This window comes from Ascaphus truei, chromosome 3 (assembly GCF_040206685.1).
Source record: "Ascaphus truei isolate aAscTru1 chromosome 3, aAscTru1.hap1, whole genome shotgun sequence".
Classification (NCBI taxonomy): Eukaryota; Metazoa; Chordata; class Amphibia; order Anura; family Ascaphidae; genus Ascaphus; species Ascaphus truei.
In genome coordinates, this window is record NC_134485.1 from 93,737,694 (window position 1) to 93,760,929 (window position 23,236).

The window sequence follows — 23,236 nt, forward strand, 5'->3', positions numbered from 1 at the left end:
GCTATCACTAATACACCTTTTTGAAGTATCTTTACTGAGTGCTATCTCTTGGCTACCAGACCTCGGAACGGTAACGTATGATTATATTATCTATATGGGATATGCACCTGCAGCTTACCATCACCTACTGGAGTGCCACCTGTTCTATTTGACTGTGTGTGTGTGTGTGTGTGTGTGTGTGTGTGTGTGTGTGTGTGTGTGTGTGTGTGTGTGTGTGTGTGTGTGTGTGTGTGTGTGTGTGTGTGTGTGTGTGTGTGTGTGTGTGTGTGTGTGTGTGTGTGTGTGTGTGTGTGTGTATATATATATATAGCTTTGCACATAAGGGAGGTAAATGAACAACTATTCATTTTACAAAATGAAACATGCTGCAATCTAAAAATAAAACTTAAGGAGCCTTTTACAATTCCTTCTCATTTCTTTTTTTTTGACCCATTCCCCCTGTGTGGTATACCCCACCTGTTCAGCCATACAAGCACCCTTGATGATTCTGTTACATCTGAATTGGACTAGAATTAGCTGCTCTTTGCATTAGGTTGTAGATGTAGATACTGTATGGTTTCTGTAGTGATGATGCAGACTGCAGCAATCTATTGGCTGCTGGCTTTGTAAATTTCATTCAGTTTGGTCCAATAGCTGAAGAAGAACGACTGGAACAGCCTGGTCCTCTCTCCCTCCTCAATCTTTCTCTTTCTTGCAGATCGGTCTCTCTCCCCGTCTCTGCATTGGCAATCAGAGCTCTTTACTCACAGAGCCACTCTTCCTCCCCACACTGATTGTAATGAATTTTTATACTCAACGAATATACAGCAGTTGTCTTTTTTTCTGCCATCAAGACGACGTTGTGTTTTGTGGCCGTCACATTCCTTTGGACTGCAAGATCGCCTTGGATTCCCCCAAATATCTCTATTTATATGTAGAATTAAAAGGAGCCTAATTTGCATGAACGCATCTCGATTAGGATTCCCTTGCAGGATTTGGCTGTGCAAGAGGCACTGTATGCATTTCTATATTCCTGTTTGCTAAGGTAGGTACATATTCACTTGTGTATGCATGTGTACATATAAATTTGCATGCCAGTAAACCGAAGTATTCTTGCAAAAAAGAGAGATCCGCTTTGCTGCAGTCCTTTCTGCGACTACTTTTCCCCTATGGTTGCAAGTCAATACTTTTCCCCTGTGCTACTGTCCGCCCTATTTCCATCTTGATCTCCTCCGGATACCGTGTGTATGCTGTGGGGCAATAATGATTATTTTGCTGCAGTCGCCTCTCTGAAAAAAATAGATCTATGGCTGTGTGTGATGTTAACAAAGTAGCAGATCTGCCTTACAGACGAATAAAAAAAAAAAAAAAAAAAAGTGGGGGAGAGGATCTGCAATATACCTGGGGGGTGGGGAGGGAGGTGTAAAAAAAAGTGGACCTTCAGATTTTTTTTAGTGTACAGTAGATCAGGGAGAAACATCACTTCTGTTGTGTGTCTGGGGTTGGAGCAAATCCCAAACCCTCATGTAGTGTTGGTTAACCAAAGTGAACCACGGATTAATACTCTCATATCATGTTGCATTTTAGAGATCCTGTATGATCATCGCCGTCCCTTTCTCTACTTTGGCAGATATTTTGTTGGTGAAATACACGGTTTTTTTTAATGTTATTATATTTATTTTTTATAATTGGATCTTCTTGTCATTTGGGATTGTGTTGGGGGGGGGGGGGGTGTTAAGAAGAGACGGGGATGTACTGTATACATTATTACATTATGTGGAGAAAATGAAGCCTGGACATTACATGAGGGCTGGGTGATTATTGTATTGCTAGGCTGCACCTTGCAGATTGGAAAACCTTGCTTACAATTCTGTATGTGTTCAGTAAAAAAAGAAAGAAAACGTGCCTTACAAGCTGATCCCCCATTTCTCCACCAGGAAAGGAAAAGTTAAAAATTGCAGTGCGGAAAATCTCCCTCCAAATCACCCCTCCTCCCCCTTTTCCTGATGTCTCTTACCCATTACCCTCCCCCCCCCCCCCCTCTTAGAAATACTGTATGCAATACTACGTTTATGGATTTATATCCAACTCATAACTGGAATAGCACCTATGTTTTGCCTGGATTTCCTCTTCATAAAATAGAGAAAGGGTCTACACCCCCACCACCTTCTTTAAAGCTGCATGGCTGATCTGATCTTGCAGAACAGGGAAAGAGAGAGGAGACTTGAGGTCCCCTCCTATACCCTTCCCTACAACGTTTTATAGCAAATGAAAACTGACTTCCATGCAAGGTTTGATTGAATTGAAAAAGTAAAATTGCCCCCAAAAGAATGGTATTTGTATGAGATATTGTGCAAGGGTGATGTCGTGATTTAATCACATTTTTAAGGATTTAAACTCCCATTAAGGAAACAAACATAGTTACACAGTAGATAAGGTTGGAAAAAAAATATGACTATCAAGTTCAACCTATGCTAAATATAGATGACAGATACTTATCTTATATTTGTATTTACAGTATTTTCATCTATAGAAAGGCAAAGAAAAAACCCCAGTGAAACATCATCCAATCATGTCTCATAAGGGGAAACAAAAATTACCCCTATGAGAAAATGCTCCTTCTACATAAATGCTAAGGCTCTCAAATCTCCCTTTCAACCCTTTGCAAAAAAAATATATATTTTCCATAGGGGTTGTGTTTTGTGTGTGGAGATCTGCTGGTTTAATGGTGTCGTGTGTTCTGCACTGAGCTGTGTCTGATCTTAGTGTTGTTTCTTTTGTAAAGAACATTTTTTTTGAAGGACAGAAGCAGTTTCTTGCGCACTTGTTTGAAGGCAGGCAGGTAGGTAGGATATTGCTTTTTGACACTTATAAAGGAAGGCATTTTCCAAAGTAAAATGCTATGCTAGTGATGTTTGGGCAAGCAGAAGGACATTTGATCTCCTTCATCTTATTTCAATATTACTTAGTAATACTTGGCCATCCAATTGTATTCACACATGCCCCATCCATGATGCCACCACTGGTGCAACACTCATCTTGGAATTAGGTGGCATATGGACTTTGTGAATCATGAAATGGCAAGTGACGGGTGTTTTTGCCTGTTGCTAAATCATGGACTTCACTGCCATTAATCGCCCACCTACTTTGAAATCTGGCATTGCTTAACATTTTTTCCTAGGATTTGTCACGAATTGTGACAATATATGATCTTCTGTAGTTAGTTCAGTTCCCATATTCTTAGAGACTTCAGACTGAATCCAATTTGATTTCCCTCAAGGTGAGTCATGACATAACTTGATAAATGTGTTATGTTTAACTTGTAGCAATGCCCAAGATTTGGTGCTATGCTTTCTACCTTAAGCTTTAGAGACAATTTTAGAAATGATTTGACATCTTCCCTTATATGAAACAAAAGGTATATGCTTTGATGTTCCTCTTCTAACAATTCTACAAGTGACTAATGCCATACAGTACTGTACAAACATGAGTGCAGGAACTATTTTCTGGGTGGGGGTGCTGTAAATACAAAGTCACTAACATGCATAGCCATAATGTACAAATGTATAAACCCTGGGAGGCCTGCAGCACCATCTGCACCCCTTGTGCCAGTCCCCATGCATACAAATGCTTCTGGTGAACCCTATATTCGAGTAGTTCTAATGAAACTCTAGTATGACAGCAACAAGAAATAGCTTGTCCTTTCAAGCTAAATCCACAAGGTGGTAGTGTGTACACTTTTGCTCAGCATCCCCTCACTTGCATAAAAGATTCAGTTTGATGTGCATAAAAGGTCTTACAGAGAGCGAGCTATTCTATATTTAAAGTCCAATAAATACGTGAAAACTTGCATTCTTCAATCATAGCCTTCCCGCCAAAGTATATGCTGTTCATTTTTTATATCTAGTTGTGGTAGATTGACCCAGTGTGTTTGAAAGCTAAAGCAGGGATGATTTAAAAAAGAAACAGGATTAGTAGAATTTAAAATAATAATTTCATGATTGCAGATCCTTTGGAAAACACTAGTGTTATCTTTGCAGGATTGAAAATGGCTGGTGTCTATAACGTGATCTATTTAGTTGCCTTACACATATATGATATATTTTCAGCTACAGATATTTTTCAAATCAAATAAAAGTGTTCTCTTGTAAAACATGCAACCACCCACTGAATGATTAGGTGTTGAGTGTTAACTCTGCTAATTAGAAATCTGTTTTCAGATTCTAGGGCATTTTGCTTTTGCAATGAAATTATTGACAGCTATTCCCAACACAGTTCCTGAGGATTTTCCATTAGTCTTAAAGTTCAGGACATCAATCTTACAAGAAATGCAAATGAAAGTCAATAAATAATTGCCAAAGTTATTTGAACGCCACAACATTTTATTTTACAGCTGTATGTTTAAACAGTACATGCAAACGCACTTGGAAACAATCACTCTTTACTTACAAATGACTCATCTTCAACTGGTCGACCTATATTAAACATTGTATGTTTCTTGAATGTACTGTAAATCATACAGTAGCACCATTGTCGACAATTTAAAAAAAAAATGCAGATTTCTGCATAAGCAAAGGAAGCACAAATTGGTTTTCTCTATTGTTCATAATATGCGATATCATTATTATCATCATATCAGGGAATCAGCCATGTGATGTGATGGGGGTGAGGTAATGGCATCAAGGTCATTCATGGATGTTGCTTTGTCTGTTCATTTAAAACTAATATCTTCAATAATTAGCAAACACACACACATATATATATATCTATATCTATATATATATATAGATATAGATATATATATATATATATATATTTATATTTATTATTATTTTTTTTTACATGGGTGCTCAGGTCACTTATGTCTAAACAATATTAATTGAAGTAGGCAATATGTAGAGGTTTATTATAACCACTAATAATAATTGTATATTTCACTGCATTGTACATAGGATTTTGAAGGAACAAGTGCTTTACCTTAAGGAGTAATGTGATTTGCTCAGTTTCATAAGGAGCAGACATTGAGATCTAATTCCAGTTCACCTATTTCAAACGGTATTGCATTACCAATAGGCTTCTGTTCTCTTACTACTGTATATGTTCACTATACAGCTCTATTGAAGTAAAACATCCTTAGAGCTGTGTTATCGTAGTCTGCATCTTAGAGAGTGCTTACAAAAATGAAATATAAAAATAAATATAAAATAACTTTTAAAGGCCGTAACAAAAAAAAAACAGCTAATGTTGAATGAAGGGGTAAAAATATTACTTATGTTTTTACTTTTAAATGAAGGTTGTGTCTAGCTCATTATATAGGAATAGGTGAATGCAATGCTTTGAGAATTAAAAATATATGCTTGCAAGTACGTAAACAGTAATAATTTATTATCAGTGTATTAAGTATATTAAGGTTTTGTCACATGTTCATTGAATGCAGTATGAGTATAATCTGTACGTCTCTAAAATGTAGAATAGTTGAGTTTAATTGAGGGTAGTTAATTGAAACCATTTAACAGAAACCTTATGAGGAAACATTTTTTTATAGTTCAGTACCATGCTGATTGACTGGGTAAATTCTGAATACTTAACAGAGTAGTTCTGCTTCTGTATTTGACAGCTTCCCAATACAACCCCCTTGGCTTTTTAGAGAACCTATCTGCCTTTCATGTTACATAGTCATTCATGGTGACAGATTCACCTGGAAACACCAGAAAGATACCTTTGTTCTATACCCTGTGAAGAAACATACTGGTCTGTCATTTACTGAATTAATCAAATGTAATATGTGACTAGCATGATAAGATGTGTTGCTTGTATAGATTATATCTAAATATCCTATAAGAAGCCTGATAATAAAAGGCTAACAGTAAGCCTGTAGCTGGGAATAAGCCACATAGATCAATATGGTGCTCTCATTTCAAACAGCGGCACTTCTCTGTCACAGTTCAGATCAGGTGCACTGAAGCAATGTTTGTAAAGCATTTATGCTCTGAGCCATTTCGATCCCCCCATTTGACAGGGATATGTACTCAGCTCTGTCACCTTTAAATAGTTCTCATTTTATTTACTATAGTGTTCTCATCCCACAATCTAAATAATATAAAATATGCTTGTGATTTTCTGAAATTCTATGCTCTGCCTAAAATATTGTTTCTCTGTGGCATGATGTCTTCCATAGTTGACATAATTGAATGGGGAAATATAAAAAGTATTAGACAGACATATTACTATATGGGTATTCTAAGACATAAGTCAGTATTGTAATACAATTACATTTCCGAATCTCTCTTATGATCAAATATACTAAGCAATACACTATTTTAGCTGAATATATTTTCCATCACACTTTTTAGAATATATTTACAACATAAAATTATCTGCTAGCAAAACAAAATTATGATTGGGTTTTTCCTTTTTTACAAAAATTAAATGGGAAGTTATAAAAAGTATCAGATCATGGACTTTTTATTTAGACAAATGTTGAATATTCTACATTGATTGTCTTTGAGGAAATGTTGCATTTTAATATGTCATTTTATATTATTTTGCTTGTCAAAACCACCATAGAAATACAACTCAACATCATTGATAGTGTAAATTGTTTGCGAGTCTGTATGGTACAGACTTTGAATATATTCATTCGAGCAGGCTGGTCAACTCCAGTCCTCACGGGCCACCAACAGGCCTCAAAGGGCCGACAATAGGCTAGGTATTAGGCTAGGCTTCTGCATAGGTGGCTCAATCAGTGGCTCAGTCAGAATGACAGCGACTCATTAAGCCACCTGTGCTGAAGCTGGTGGTACCCTTAAAACCTCACCTGGTGTGGCCCTTGAGGACTGGAGTTGGACATCTCTGCTTTAGAGCAACCAAGAAAATAAATGCATGTTAGAATCACACACACATAGGTTTTTATTTGTGACGGTATGCGCCGGTACAGTGTACCATCACCTTTTGCTCTTACCTTCTCTTCCTCTCCTCATCTCCGGTGACATCTTCATGTAACGATGCGTCACCATGACAATGCGATGTGACATGATGTCGCAATGTCACGACAATGTAACAGAGAATAGGAGCAGGAGAATGTAAGAGGCTGGTACCGGCACCTTTAACTTTACATAATAAGCACTGCATACACATACAGATAAACTTAAAAGTTGTTAAGACTATAATGCAGCATAACACATTTTATTGATAAAGAACTTACCTCCATGAGGAATTAATTTCCACTGAAATAAAGGAAGGCCTTCCAACTTCCTAACACTAAACACCAACTGACTCCCAGTAGACAAAACCTAATTTTCAGCCAGTTGAAAAGTCTTTGGTAGATGTTACTGTGAGAGCTCATTTGCATGTCATTACCCAGAATTCCTGGCTGCAGTGAAATCACTGTTTGCTAAGTGATAATGGGGAAATATAGGGTTGCAGACCTGTCTGGGACATGCAAATGTACTCACAAGTGGTATCTGTATTTACTGGAGATGTTATTGAAATGTATTACACTTTATGTTTGCTCATTTATATTGCATTCTGGAAGAAATGCAACATGAAAATTCTGCAAATAATGGTTTTTAATCAGGGGCAACAAAACAACGTGCATATAATCATTTTGTTCCTGACACTAGAACATAGTTCATACAAAGATAGTAAATTATGAAATAAAGTGACTTTTGGTCTCCAAAGCTAATTTATAAAAAAAAACAAGACATTTATTCTAATATTTATGTCTATCATAAAAATATGTTCTAATGTGTAGAAGGGTATAGAACAGAGTAATTTGAGTAATTGTAGGCCATATTATTGCCTTATAGCTGGAACTAATAACTCCACTTCTAAAGTGGTTATAATTACTTCAGACTGAAATATTCCATAAATTTGGAAAGTAATATTTTGTTTGAATTTTTTCACTAAAAAAAGTTGATGTGAAAGTGTATCATTTTCTTCTGACTTACAATAAGTACATAGTAAAGGCGAGGTAGCTGTTCAGTTTCAATAAAGTACATTTACTACCATATAACACCCTCTTTATTGTTTCTAAAGTTGCATGACTGCTCTTTTTTTGTAAGATAATTGTAAATACAGTATATACAGTCATTTATGCCAAGAAGGCAACTGTATACAGTAAATGGGCAAATACCATTGTACATACAAAACATACAGAGTTTGATTAGGCTTAGTGTAACCATAAGTACAGAGAGAAACAATATGATTATTGAATACATTGGTTGAATTTTAAACAAGTACCTAAAAAATTAACCTGATACATAAATTTTTCCGTCAAAACAGGAAACTGCCAGATAGATTTGGAATGAAAATGAAGATTAAAAAACAAACACAAAGCTTTGCCTGCTTTTCAGATTATACCGTATAGTCCAAATTTCAGTATCAATTGTTTACTTCAATGTGGACACTGCTTACACAACCATTTTAAGGACTCGGTCAGTTTCACTTAGTTTGTCTAAATTGTTTGTTTGTTTGTTCTACAAGTTGTCCTTAGTTCTTCCTTTTCATTCTGATCACATACTTGGAAATAATCCAGTAGTTTGCTATTTTATGCTTTATTGTGTTCATCAGTTTGCTTTTGGATTTCGGCTTTTACAATATAAACAACTACTTAAAGGGGAAATCCCTCCTGTGACCAACGTGACCTAATTACAGGGACATGTTTAAGTGGTCTCCAATGGGGAATTGATAAATTTTTAGCAAAAGCTAGCACCTATAAAAAAAATGTCATTTGATTTCCTCTGGTTTTACCCTTTTGTGTGATGTAACTGTATTTATTTGTAGTCTGATTATGACAGGGGGCATAAAGGTCAAGAAAACCCTTGATTAAAAAAAACCCATTTGGGGGCCCCAAAGAATTCAACTGGCCAACTATTTCACCCTTTAATAGGGTAATCCCTCCAAGGCCAACATGTACGTATGGCAGTGACATGTTTATGGCTTTTGATGCCTTTTTATCACAGACCCCTATTGTGAGTAGAGACTTGGGAGCAATTTGATTTCCTTTTTGGTGGATGTCACTGTCTGTTCAACAAGAGTTTGCACCACCAGAGAGTCCTGTATTCTTCTTAACCTCTTACCTGTATTGGCTCTCAGATAAAGACAGACAGGGCTGAAGGTAAAAAAATACCTTCATTGACAAAACGCTTCCCATTTAAAAGCCCCTAAGAATTGCAATATGTGAATAATTTTCAGAGAAACAAAATAGGCAAAATCGTTGTTTTTAGAATGGCCAGATTAGTTAAAGGAATTCAATCCGAGTGTTACATTGTTTACAAATGTTTTTTTTTTTGGGCAGAACTTTCACTGAAGTGCAACTTCAAACTTCAACTGTATGTATCAATGGAAGACTGGTCTTTTTAGAATTGCTAAAAGCATTAATTTGTCAGTATTGAATACCACTCATTAGAACTAAGGTCTCTTATAGGAGGCTTTACATCTTAAACTGTGATAGTGTCCTGATTGGTACAATCATTATTTAATAAATAACCTTGTTAGTATGGATAGTGTTAATAGCATATCATTTAGAAAACATCTCTTTATAATGTCAGCTTTTGGCATATACAAACTCTACATTTTACTTAACTGGGTAACTGTTATGAAGTCATCATGAACAGCTGAACATATGCTTTCATACAGATATAAATGAGATTCTTTCCAAAGAGATTTGATGTGATCTCACACATAGGAAGAGGAAATAATAATTGTATATATTTTAAAAGATCTTGGATGACTGTTATACATTTCCACTTTATGGTGCTTTAGTCCCATATCTCTGAACCTGTAAGGATTACAAATACAATTCTACCTAGGGGCTAATGACATCTGAAACCACGTATCATACATTCTAGACCGAGTACCTAGCCTTAGGAGTTACACCATCCGATAGCATGGGAGCTTTCACAGTGATTAATAACACTGCAAGCACGCGTGGCACTGACATTTAGACTGAAAGCAGGTAAACATACAGTACTGTAGATAAAAAGACCTGAAAACTTTATTTAGTGTTAATTTTTATTCTGACATTTTACATGATATTACAAAATGGAGAATGTACATTTTGATCAGTAATAAAAAAACTTATGTTAATCTACCTCATATGATAAAAATGGAAAAAAATCCTTGGCATACTTTAAACCAGGGGGGCGCAAACTTTTTTCCCTGCGCCCCCCTGCCGGCTGTCCCCTCACTCCCGCGCCCCCCCCCCAACCCCAACTTACCCTCGCACCGGCGTAATGACGTCACGTTGCCATAGCAACGTGACGTCACATGACCTCGCAGCGTCATTTTGACGCCGCGTTGCCATGGCGACGCCGGGAGGAAGCCGCCGGAGCCACGGGTAAGTATGGTTTACAGAGGCCCTGCAGCTCCCCCGGCACTTAATTTAAGTGCCTTCGGGAAGCGCGCGGGGCCTCTGTAAACCCCGCGCCCCCCGTCGGCAGTCTCGCGCCCCCCCTGGGGGTCGCGCCCCACAGATTGCGCACCGCTGCTTTAAACTACTTCTGTCCATCCTGTCATACCTTAAAGTTAACTTGTGGCTATAGAATGCATATTATGGCATATGTTTTGTCATCATCACAGTGATATAGGGCCAGATTTATGAAAAATATGAGCTTGCATTAGGCTTTTGAAATCTGCCAGAAGGATCTAGCACATATGAAGGTGATACTGTATATGCTTCCAGTAACACTGGAGACTAGAGGGGCTATGTATGTATGTATGTATGTATGTCTTTATTTGTATAGCGCCATAAAATGTACATAGCGCTTCACAGTAGTAATACATGTCATATAAATAGCAAATATAAATAACACATCATGGGAATAAGTGCTTCAGACATACTGTAAAAGTAACATTAAGGAAGGAGTCCCTGCTCCGAGGAGCTTACAATCTAATTGGTAGGTAGGGAGAACGTACAGAGACAGTAGGAGGGAATACTAGTAAGTGCGTCTGCAGGAGGCCAAGCTTTGTGTCATGTGTCCATGATTATCCAGTGCTACTCATATGCTTCTTTAAGCAGATGTGTCTTAAGGTGGGTCTTAAAGGTGGATAGCGAGGGGGCTAGTCGGGTATTGAGGGGAAGAGCATTCCAGAGGTGTGGGGCAGAAAGTGAGAAAGGTTTAAGGCGGGAGAGAGCTTTAGATACAAAGGGGGTAGAAAGAAGACATCCTTGAGAAGAACGCAAGAGTCGTGATGGTGCATAGCGAGAAATTAGGGCTGAGATGTAATGAGGGGCAGAAGAATGTAAAGCTTTAAAAGTGAGCAGTAGAATTGAGTGTGAGATACGCGATTTAATCGGAAGCCAGGAGAGTGATTTCAGCAGGGGAGACGCTGAGACAGATTTAGGAAAGAGTAGAGTGATTCTGGCAGCAGTGTTTAGGATAGATTGTAGGGGAGACAGGTGAGAGGTAGGAAGGCCGGACCGCAGGAGGTTGCAGTAATCGAGACGTGAGAGAATGAGGGCCTGAGTCAGAGTTTTAGCAGTTGAGTAACAGAGGAAAGGGCGTATCTTTGTGATATTGCGGAGGAAAAAGCGACAAGTTTTAGAAACGTTTTGAATATGAGAGGAGAATGAGAGAGAGGAATCAAGTGTGACCCCTAGGCAGTGTGCTTGGGCTACTGGGTGAATGATCGTATTTCCAATAGCAATGTGGAAGGATGTAGTAGGGCCAGGTTTGGGAGGTAGTATAAGGAGCTCTGTTTTTGCCATGTTAAGTTTCAGTCGGCGGATGGCCATCCAGGATGATATTCCAGAGAGGCATTCAGAAACTTTGGTCTGTATAGCAGGTGTAAGGTCAGGGGTTGAAAGGTAAATTTGTGTGTCGTCAGCATAGAGGTGATATTTAAACCCAAAAGATGTGATTAGGTCACCTAGAGAGAGTGTGTAGAGAGAAAAGAGAAGGGGTCCCAGGACAGAGCCCTGGGGTACCCCCACAGAGAGATCAATAGAGGAGGAGGAGGTGTTAGCAAAAGAGACACTGAAGGTACGATGGGAGAGGTAAGAGGAGATCCAGGATAAAGCTTTGTTCCGAATACCAAGAGTATGGAGAATGTGAAGGAGAAGAGGGTGGTCCACGGTGTCGAATGCTGCAGAGAGGTCGAGTAATATGAGCAGAGTGTAATGACCTCTGTCTTTGGCAGCGTGGAGGTCGTCAGTTATTTTAGTGAGGGCTGTTTCAGTAGAGTGAGCAGTGCGGAAGCCAGATTGTAGAGGGTCTAGTACAGAATAGGTGTTGAGAAAGTGTAGCAATCGAGAGAATACAAGACGTTCAAGGAGTTTGGAGGCAAAAGGCAGGAGGGAGACAGGTCGATAGTTAGAAGGACAGGTAGGGTCAAGCTTGCTGTTTTTGAGTAATGGTATAACGGTTGCATGCTTGAAGGATGAAGGAAAGGTACCAGAGTAGAGGGAAGAGTTAAAGATCTGTGTGAGCATAGGGATTATAGAAGGAGCAAGAGGTTTTAGGAGATGGGAGGGAATGGGGTCAAGTGGGCAAGTGGTAGAGGGCGAAGAGGAGATCAGCAGTGATACATCCTCCTCCGAGATAGCAGAAAAAGAGTCAAGAAAGACAGGAGGAGAGTTGGGAAGCATTGTGGGATGGGAGGAGGCAACAGATGGGATGTTCTGCCGTATGGACTCCACCTTTTTCTTAAAAAAGTCAGCAAAGTCCTGAGGTGAGATGGATGAAGAAGAGGAGGCAGCTGAGGGTGGTCTGAGTAGAGAGTCAAAGACAGAAAAGAGACGGCGTGGGTTAGACTTGTGTGTGTTGATTAGTGATGAAAAGTAGGTTTGTATGTATAAATACATTTTTTTTCAATAAATTGAAAATGCATTGCGTCAACAAAAGTATTTCTCAAATAAAATCACGAGGCATATATTGGTATATCAATATTAATGTTTTTATATGTGGCGCACATTATCTTTTTCTTTGTGTGGTGTGTCTCATGTTCATACAGTACATATGAATGCACCAAGAATTGTGTGCAACTACTTGCATTTGTCTTTTATGCAAAAGAAACAGGTTGAGTAACATGCAGCATTTTTTTCTTAGTGAATCTTATTTCCTGCGCAACTCATTAGTTAAGTTTGAAATTTTGCCGCACCAAGGCGCATTCATGTTACTCTTCTGTGTCACTGTTACCTGAAAAAAAATTGCTTTTTGCAATGCTTTATACATGGGTCCCTAAATCTTTTCCCACAATATAGAGTACAATCATAGCTAATTTAATTTGAAAAAATATCAAAACATGCAGTCATCATCACTCAACACTTTTTGCATATCTTCATATGATTGATGCTTTGTTTAAACAAACAATTCACTCGAGAATTAACAAACCCTTTTTAACAATTGCTATAAGAGGCAAACAATGCTGTGGATTTGGTTTTGCAAGCAGTATTGATTATCTTAATTTATTCCAAATAGGATTTTGTGACCACACCTCAGTAATGGGACATTTTTATCACGGTCTGTCAATTGTAATTGTTGTACAGATGTGACCCATGGCAATGTCCACCGTGTCTTTTTTTTGTAATATATTTTAATATTGTGATACTTTATTGCGACAAATGACACCTGCAGCATTCCTACTTCATAATAATAATAATTTCTAAAATTCTTATTTATCAGTATGATTGGTCGGCCGATAATTTATTTATAAAGGGCCAACATTTTCCACAGCGAGTTTTAGTGTGCGAACAGATAGTAATAATGTTACAGTAGGTAGAATGCAAATAGGAACAAATAAACGTAAAACTGATAGAAAAGGTACTGAGGGCCCTTGAACATTGGATTCCTTTATAACCTTCCCAAAGGTCGTCCCATCCAATACCAAATAAAACACTGATCTCAATATAGATTAAAAAAAACTGCCACAGCATTTATTAACATTTTCCAATCCTTGCCCTCAAATTAACATATTAATATCCAACATATTTAACATAACCATAAACCATATGCCAACCACTGACATTACTGCCAAGTGTCCACATTCACCAAAATAAACCAAAGGTTAAAGCAATATACAGCTAATGTGTTGCTACTCCCTTCCTAGAACCCATTGGGTCAAACCACATGTCCATTCCCTAACATTTCGTTCCAGCTGTTATTCTGACATTTTACATGATATTACAAAGTGGAGAATGTACATTTTGATCAGTAATAAAAAAAAACTTATGTTAATCTACCTCATATGATAAAAAGGGAAAAAAATCCTTGGCATACTTTAAACTACTTCTGTCCATCCTGTCATACCTTTAGGTTCACTTGTGGCTATAGAATGCATATTATGGCATATGTTCCTTCATTATTGTATATGGTTTCTAGCGCTGTAACACAAGTACTTCTTGTATAGCGTTTTCTATTACTGTTTCTTGTTCACGGAATGTTTTTGTATTATTTACAGACGGTGAATAGGTTACATATGTTGCGAGATGCAATATGCTTATAATGCTGTGTACATTCAGTTATATTTTTTGTTGTATCTCAAATGGTGGTGTCACAAAGTGGCTATTGTTCTCTCCATTTGTTCCATTTTATGTAGGTTGCCCTTTGAATCTTCCTAGTCATTCGAGATGTAATTTTCAGCTCAAAAACTGCAATACGTATACATATAAGCTCATTGATCTACCACATTGCCTCCTCACTTTAAAGGCTATACACTTTTTTTTTTTTAACTTTTTTACACCTTGTATCTCAGCCCTAATTTCATGCTATACACCTGCCCGACTCTTGCGTTCTGCACAAGGATGTCTTCTGTCTACCCCTTTTGTATCTAAAGCCCTCTCCCACTCACTGCCCTACATCTCTGGAATGTCCTTCCCCTCAATATCCCACTGGCACCCTCTCTTTCCACTTTTAGGATCTTTCTTTAAACACACCTCTTTAATTAAATATATTGGTAGCTTGGCTGGCTGACACTATACGTTTCGTATGCACTGACCTTGGCCCCTTGCATACTCACTAAAATGTCCTCCTAATGTCTCTGTAAGTACTCCCCGCTTACCACTTAGATTGTAAGCTCTTCGGGGCAGGAACTCCCTTTCCTATTGTTACTTTCATGTCTAAAGCACTTATTACCACTATGTGTTATATTATTATGTCACGTGTATTACTGCTGTGAAGCGCTATGTACCTGGATGGCACTATAAATAAAGATATACATACATACATCTTCTAAATGATTTACTACACTAAAATGTCTGTGATTTTACACTGCACTGGAAAGTATCTTACTGTATGCTAGTATTCCTTGCATGCAGGACCGGATACTATACATTTCAGTGTTTACATTTTAGGTGTTCCTAACAAATGGAATCACAACTTATTTTCTGTTGCACTAAAGAAATTGGCAAAGAACAATACATTTCTTTTAATTCACTGAATGACCAACACTTTGGTATGGTATTACGGATATGATTTACTAGCAATATTTCAGCAAAATGTGCAGGCATATGATGTTTACATTTTTTGCTGCGTTCACTAACTTTTTATTGCTGAATCTGGCATATCTCTACATTATGTCACACAAACACAAAACTAGGTTAGCTCAGCAATTACATTTTTTATTATTTTATTGATGGAGAGGATGTCTCACTTTAAAGAACAGTGTCCACTACACTTGGACAGTCAGCAGAAGTCAGTTTCTCTGTGTATATTGGGTCAATTCTTAACCTAAGTCTTGAGAGTTACAGGTAAAGCCTGTATAATTGTTAAAGCTCTGGTTTATAGACTGCAGGTGCATGTCCAGTTACATACAGTATGAGAGTCAAAAAGCTTGCCACCCCAGTGCTTTGTATTTCTCAGCTTTTTATCTTTGATTTCCTATTCATTGTTCATTTCAAAACCCAAATACAGATGTAGCAGACGTTATTGCACCCGTTAATTCGATGCATAAATGCAGACACGTTATCACAACTTTTAACACGCGGAGATTTAAAAACAAAGGTGTTACTCTGTGAGAACAGTAATAATAGCATCTGTATACAATTTTATACAAGCTCTTTTCTGAAGTGACACTACTTCATGTATAACAGCTTCTAAGTGAATGCAACAGTTTTGCAATTACAGAAGTTCCCTATTTAATGGCCTGGTTCATCAGCAGTATGCTAAGTATTGTAGCATTTCAATAGCTGCTCACATGCTGAATCAGTTATCACTAAAAATTTTGCATAGACTCTGCACTCATACATTCTAATCAAAGCACGATTCCTAATGTGTTTGTCTTTTGGTGTGCCAAATAACTGTTCTGCCAGATCTCGAATAGTGCTATTTTAAAGCCTCCACAGTTTCACCCACCTTCTGCTGAAAACATTTTCACAGATAACATTTATTCTGCATCTAAAAGATTCCTTAGATTTTGTCATCATCACAGTTATATAGGGCCAGATTTATGAAAAATATGAGCTTGCATTAGGCTTTTGAAATCTGCCAGAAGGAACTAGTACATATGAAGGTGATACTGTATATGCTTCCAGTAACACTGGAGACTAGAGGGTCTATGTATAAATAAAACATTTTTTCAATAAATTGAAAATGCATTGCGTCAACAAATGTATTTCTCACATAAAATCATGAGGCATATATTGGTATATCATTATTAACGTTTTTATATGGAGAACACATTATCTTATTCTTTGTATGGTGTGTGTCATGTTCATACATATGAATGCACCAAGAATTGTGTGCAACTACTTGCATTTGTCTTTTATGCAAAAGAAACAGGTTGAGTAACAACTTTGGCGCATGCTTACTATAATGTTATATATGTATCCCCATGCGGCATATTTTTCTTAGTGATTTTTTTTCCCTACGCAACTCATTAAATTAAGATTTAAATTTTACCGCACCAAGGCGCATTCATGTTACTCTTCTGTGTCACCGTTACCTGAAAAAAATTGCTTTTTTTGCAATGCTTTATACATGGGTCCCTAAGTCTTTTCCCACAATATAGAGTACAATCATAGCTAATTTAATTTGAAAAAAATACCAAAACATGCAGTCATCATCACGCAACACTTTTTGCATATATTCATATGTTTGATGCTTTATGTTTAAACACACAATTTACTAGAGAATTAACAAGCTCTTTTTAACAATTGCTGTAAGAGACAAACAATGGTGTGGATTTTGTTTTGCAAGTAGTATTGATTACCTTAATTTGTTCCAAATAGGATTTTGTAACCACACCTCAGTAATGGGACATTTTTATCACGGTCTGTCAATTGTAATTGTTGTACAGATGTGACCCATGACAATGTCCACCATGTATTTTTTTTTTTTGTAATATATTTTAATATTGTGATACTTTATTGCGACAAATGACACCTTTATTGCGACAAATGACATTCCTACTTCATAATAATAATAATAATTTCTAAAATTCTTATTTATCAGTATTATTGGTTGGCCGATAATTTATTTATAAAGGGCCAACATATTCCACAGCGAGTTATAATGTGCGAACAGATAGTAATAATGCTACAGTAGGTAGAATACAAATAAGAACAAATAAACGTAAACTGATAGAAAAGGTACTGAGGGCCCTTGAACATTGGATTTCTTTATAACCTTCCCAAAGGTTGTCCCATCCAATACCAAATAAAACACTGATCCCAATTTAGATTAAAAAAACTGCCACAGCATTTATTAACATTTTCCAATCCTTGCCCTCAAATTAACATATTAATATCCCATATTTAACATAACCATAAACCATATGCCAACCACTGACATTACTGCCAAGTGTCCACATTCACCAAAATGAACCAAAGGTTAAAGCAATATACAGTACAGCTAATGTGTTGCTGTACTTCCTAGAAACCACTGCTGTACTTCCTAGAAACCCCTTCCTAGAAACCACTGGGTCAAACCACATGTCCATTCCCTAACATTCCGTTACAGCTGGCAAGGAATTCCGCACTGTGAGAAATCGTACTTTATTTAACTAAAAATACATAAGAAATCGTACTTTATTTAACTAAAAATACATAATAAAATACATACGAATAGAATACATAATATAAATATACATTATTGTATATATATATATATATCTTTAAAACAAATATTAAAAGAGGGAGGGTGGTAAGCCTTTCTTGTAAAAGTTTGCACAAAAAACGTTTGCTTTCACAATCTCTTCACTAGTTTAACTGTCAATTTGATTAATTGGATTCATACACAATCTCCATCACTATATCCAATCATGGCAAGGTAGCCTTCACCTCTGTGATGATACCCATTCCATAGAGGTAAATGGGTATCTTCTACTTGTAATATCTTACAGTCTATAGGGAATCAGTGGCACATTAAAACAAAAGGTATAATTGGCTACTCATTGTGGGGCTGGTTATGCCTCAGGATGGAGGAGAGAGTCTGATGGTGCATTCAGGGCTTAGTGCAGCACAGAAGAGGACTTGCAGGTAATAGAGGGGGTAGGTTATAAAGGAGGCAGAGAATCATAGGTCATGGGCATAATGGAAGGGCATTTAGGGAAGTGTTTGGAGGTGTAAGGTGGGGCAACATCTGTTGATGGGACTGTACTAAATGTCAGAGATAGGATTTTAAATGTAATGCTAAAGGAATACAGTACATACATTATTTTATTTTAATTTGTTTGTTTTGATTCCTAGAATATGAAATAAAGACATACTGTATATGTAACAATACTGTAATGTTAGGCAAAGGTTTACATGTCAAGTGGTTTCACTTACCCTTTGCACTTCCAAAGGAGACTGATACTCATTGCGGCTGTGTTTCCTTCTGTATGAGATGACATAAGATTTCTGGAGAAAGAAAGCACATTGTGGCACTTTCAAGTGAATGGATTTTTAGGTGTCTTGCAACACTGGAGGGTGTATCATGAAATAGCACATCTTAGTGTGATTTATATACGTGAAATATAGAATATATAAAGTGTACAATAAGTGTGATAATAAAAAAAGAATGTTGTGTTCTCTTTAAAACGATTTCCTCGTGGACAGCAAGCAGGAGTCTTCCTTCAGGTTCTCATATGCGGAGAAAAAAAGAGAAAATCCAATGGTTACTGTAGATAGTACAGGTAGATTTTTGTGACATTTAGATTTTCAATGATCACACTCACATTTTTTTAAAGTTCAAAGGGCAATGTATAGGAGTCTTTGGGTGTCTTATCTGGCAGCTCCTTGTCCCGTCCGCGATCTTATGTGCCTCTCTCGCTCCTCGCAGTTCAGAGGAATGCTGGGGAATGCCGGCACACTCACCCAGCGCTCACTTCCTGATTCTGACATCATGAGGTCTCGCATCTCGCGAGATGTGGGTTGTCCGGGGCTGTTTTAAAGTTTGTGATATTAATTGTTTTTTATATCATTCTTATCTCCCATTTATTTTCCCATATGAAATATTTACACTGTTCGTCTGAGTTGTTTATACTATTATACAAGCTGACATGAGAGTATATATACAATTAGCTTGCTATTATGTAATCTGTATTAAACATGTATTTTATGACTGAAACAATTCTTAATTGATATTAATTCTTTGTTATTTTATATATGCATGGATGTGATTTATGTATATACAATTAGCGTATTTTTATTGAATTTGCAGTAATTTTATTTTAAGTAACTCTTAATTGATATTATTTATATATGTATTGTTGTAATTTATATTTAATATGCTTTTAGATTGTGTTGATTTTATATGAATGTTAATAAATTGATTGTATGCAATTAGGATTGTAATTCACCATTATTGAGAGGGATGTATATAGGCAATAGACCAGCACAGTAACAACAGAATCCTGACAAAGCCTACTGGCGAACTGCATAGAGTTCGGAGCCAGCATAACATCGCAGAGGAGAGGGAGGACTATGGAGGTCCACACAGCTGTTCCAGCCCCAGCCAAACCACATCTCGCGAGTCGCGAGACCTCATGACATCGGAATAAGGAAGTGAGCAGCCGGCATTCTACTGAACCGCAAGGAGGGAGAGAGCACACAAGATTGCGGACTGGACAAAGAGCTGCCAGATAAGACCCCCAAAGACCTCTGTACATTGGCCTTTGAACTTTACAAAAAAATTGAGTGTGATCATTTAAAATCTACATGTCACATAAATCTACTTGTACTGTCTACAGTACACCATTGGATTTTCTCTTTTTTTTCTCTGCCTATGAAACTCCTGCTTGCTGTCCATGAGGAATCATTTTACAGAGAACACAACATTCTTTATGGTTCAACATCCATATTCATTATTACACTTATTGTACACTTTATATATTCTATATTTCACATATATAAATAACACTGCACTCCCCTTATTTTCACATTTACTTAGATCACTTGAACTTAGATGTTGTTCTTTTTTTGGGTTTAAGCTTCACCACTAATCATTTAAGTCACAATATACGTTTTCACTAGTGCCCGGGTTATTTTGCACTTTATCAATAGCACATCTTAGTAAATATTGTGGTTAATTGGAAATACATTGTTTATTGCTTATGGTACTGGAACCTCTTGAGAGGTACTGATTGGAGGAAGCGAATCAGTGATTTTAAACGCAGTAGCTAGGAAGAGATTAAAGAAGCTTCATCATGTTTCCACATTATTATTCCTGAGAAAGATACTTGATGCATCTTAAAAGCTTGTGTGAACTCTGTATACAATGTTAAAAGTACTTAATTATGGTGTCCATTAATAGTTAGTATAGCCTTCAGCAAACAATTTAATTTTGTATATCTTGTTTTAAAAATGGCTTATTTCATTATTAGAAAATATGCGTATTTAACCCCTACCTGCAGGACTTTTTAAAAACTGAATTTGTGAATTCAGCTTTAAATCTATCAGTGAATTTGCAAGTTTCAAAGCAGTGTATACAATACAAGTATAAGCCTCCAATCTCAGTTATGCCAAAATATAGATCTATAGTGTAAGTTGCAACCTTTCAGGTGACACTTCATTTCTTTCATCAAGGGAATAGTACAAAAGATAAAAAGATTTATCAATGATATGATATTAGAATTCACCTTCTGAATAGTCATATTGTGATTGAAGCTTTCAAAATACATTCAGTAAATGTATTAAGACAGGTCAGCTATGAATTATGAAAAGTTTTACATTTTTGTGTATAAAAGAGATGGGCATTTAATTCTATTACATTGTCTTTTCTTAAATTTCGCCTAATTGTTTTTTTTTAGTTTTTTTTTTTTCATGCTCTAGTTTTGTAACTCAGCGTATTTGACTCAATAAAAAAAAGTATAATGGTTATATTATCTGGGTGAAGCATGACCAGTGATTGGAGAATGGAGCATTCTGTTCTATAACAGAAAATAAACATTGTTTTCAAGAACATTTCTACGCTTTTTAAGGTTTCAGTTCATTGTCAGTTTGTATCACAGTTTTCTCAGTGGACAAAATGTACCTAAGTGTGGGTTTACTGAGCAAATGATTACACCTCAATTTATTTTGTTCATGTTTAGAAGAATATTGGTTCCGTTACTGGCATAACACACATACAAAAGCTAGACTCTGCCTGTTTATCTAGCTATTCATTTCTGAATCTACTATCTCACTATCTTTATTCCATAAACATGTAAATTATTATACAATTATACTGTAATGGTAACCTCGTCCATCCTAAGGCAGTTTATTATATTACCTACCTATATGTATATCATATTATATAACTGTGGTGTATCATAAGGTTGATAATTACAAACGCTGTAAACTGCATAACTATGATAGGTTTCCCTCATAGAATTCAAAACATTTTTATTTACTGTTTTTCTAAATTATAGGCTGTACAACAACATTTTACCACTAATGTTTGCTTTGTTATTAATCTAGTATGTATCCAGAGCAACCAATAGAATCCATTTTGTTGTCTGGATGTATAAAACAATTTGTTGGCTCCTGTACCACTAACATAAAGGTAATTAATAATTAATGATCTCCTGAATCTCCACTGGGACAGTTTACTACAACAAAATGCTCAAACTAATTCAGTGGAGAAACCGACAAGAGGAAATTGGACCCACTGCTGAGATATATTACTAACCATTTAAATAGCTAATAAAAGCTAAATGCACACACCACCTTTACCCAGTACAGTTCTAAGAGAAAAATACATGAATAATAAGTATTGCTCTAATTTTGTGACAATCATGTTAGGTATTTTTATTCCATTCAGCTTTGATGCAAAGTTGAAACCTGATGACTTTGAATTGATCATTTAATTGAGCATTTGTCATTTAATACTTTTATATAAATCATTGTTGTCATTTAGCAAAGTAATGTGGTTATATTACTTTAAACACATTGCAGGGCAGCAACACGTGCATTTAAAGCCATTCTGATTTTTGGTTGGATTGAGCTTTTTTATGGGTTTCAGTATGAAGCTTTGTAATATTTGCGGTAGGACAGTGAGGCTTTCAAGCTTTAGATCATGTTGCTCAACTACAGTTTTTCTAAGATGAAGCCAGAGAATAATTTAGGGTCCCTGACCTGCCTCTTGGATTCATCCACTGATTTGATTTCACTGCTATTTGGAGAAAAAAAAATTGCCATCAGTTTAAATTGCCATTTGTGACAGCGTTGCTATCACAGTATGCAGAAAGCTCCGAATACCAGTGAGAGCAACATTTGCAAAACTCGCGAGTAGCTGGCGATGTGATGATCGCCTCTCTGTAAAGGGCTCACCCGGCGATTTCTTTCTGCTGCAGAGAGAGAACCTCTTCTCCCTGCGCAAATCTCACCAGAGATGAAACATTTTTAATATAAAATATTATACTAGTGTATTGTTGCAAGTGGTCTCCGGAGCAGAACCTCGTTAATTTGAAGTCTGGGGACCGCCAGCTTCCCATGATACAGGCCCCATTATGGGGTGCCGGTATCACCTTTGCATTTTATTCCCACGGTCACGTGACGCAAGACATTTAAATGCATAGGAGATACCGGCACATCATAATGGGGCCTGTATCTCGGGAAGCAGGGGGCCACTGGACCTCAAATCAATAAGGTTCTGCTCCAGAGACCCCATACTATAATACACTAGTATTAAAACCACAATATGAACAAATGTGTTACCGTAGCGGATATCCGCTATGGTAATGAAGTTGCTTTAATATAATTTTTATTAATAGTGTGCGGAAGCAGGGGGTCTCCTGAGATCTACCGCATTTATTTCATCCTCGGGGACCCCCTGCTTCCCGAGTTACAGGCCATGGTATTGGGTGCCGGTATCTCCTCCATTATTTAAATCCCACCGTCACGTGACGCGGAAGATTT

The 23,236-nt window shown here is 36.9% G+C and overlaps 1 protein-coding gene across 3 annotated transcripts in view; it reads left to right on the forward strand.

The window, feature by feature from the left end:
• Window positions 1-636: 636 nt before the first annotated feature.
• Window positions 637-23,236, forward strand: part of NLGN4X (neuroligin 4 X-linked) — a 607,811-nt gene continuing 585,211 nt past the window's right edge. For all 3 annotated transcript variants that reach the window (XM_075594568.1, XM_075594569.1, XM_075594570.1), the window contains exon 1: window positions 637-1,024. The gene's annotated coding sequence lies outside the window, so the exon portion shown is untranslated. The remainder of the gene's footprint in view (window positions 1,025-23,236) is intronic.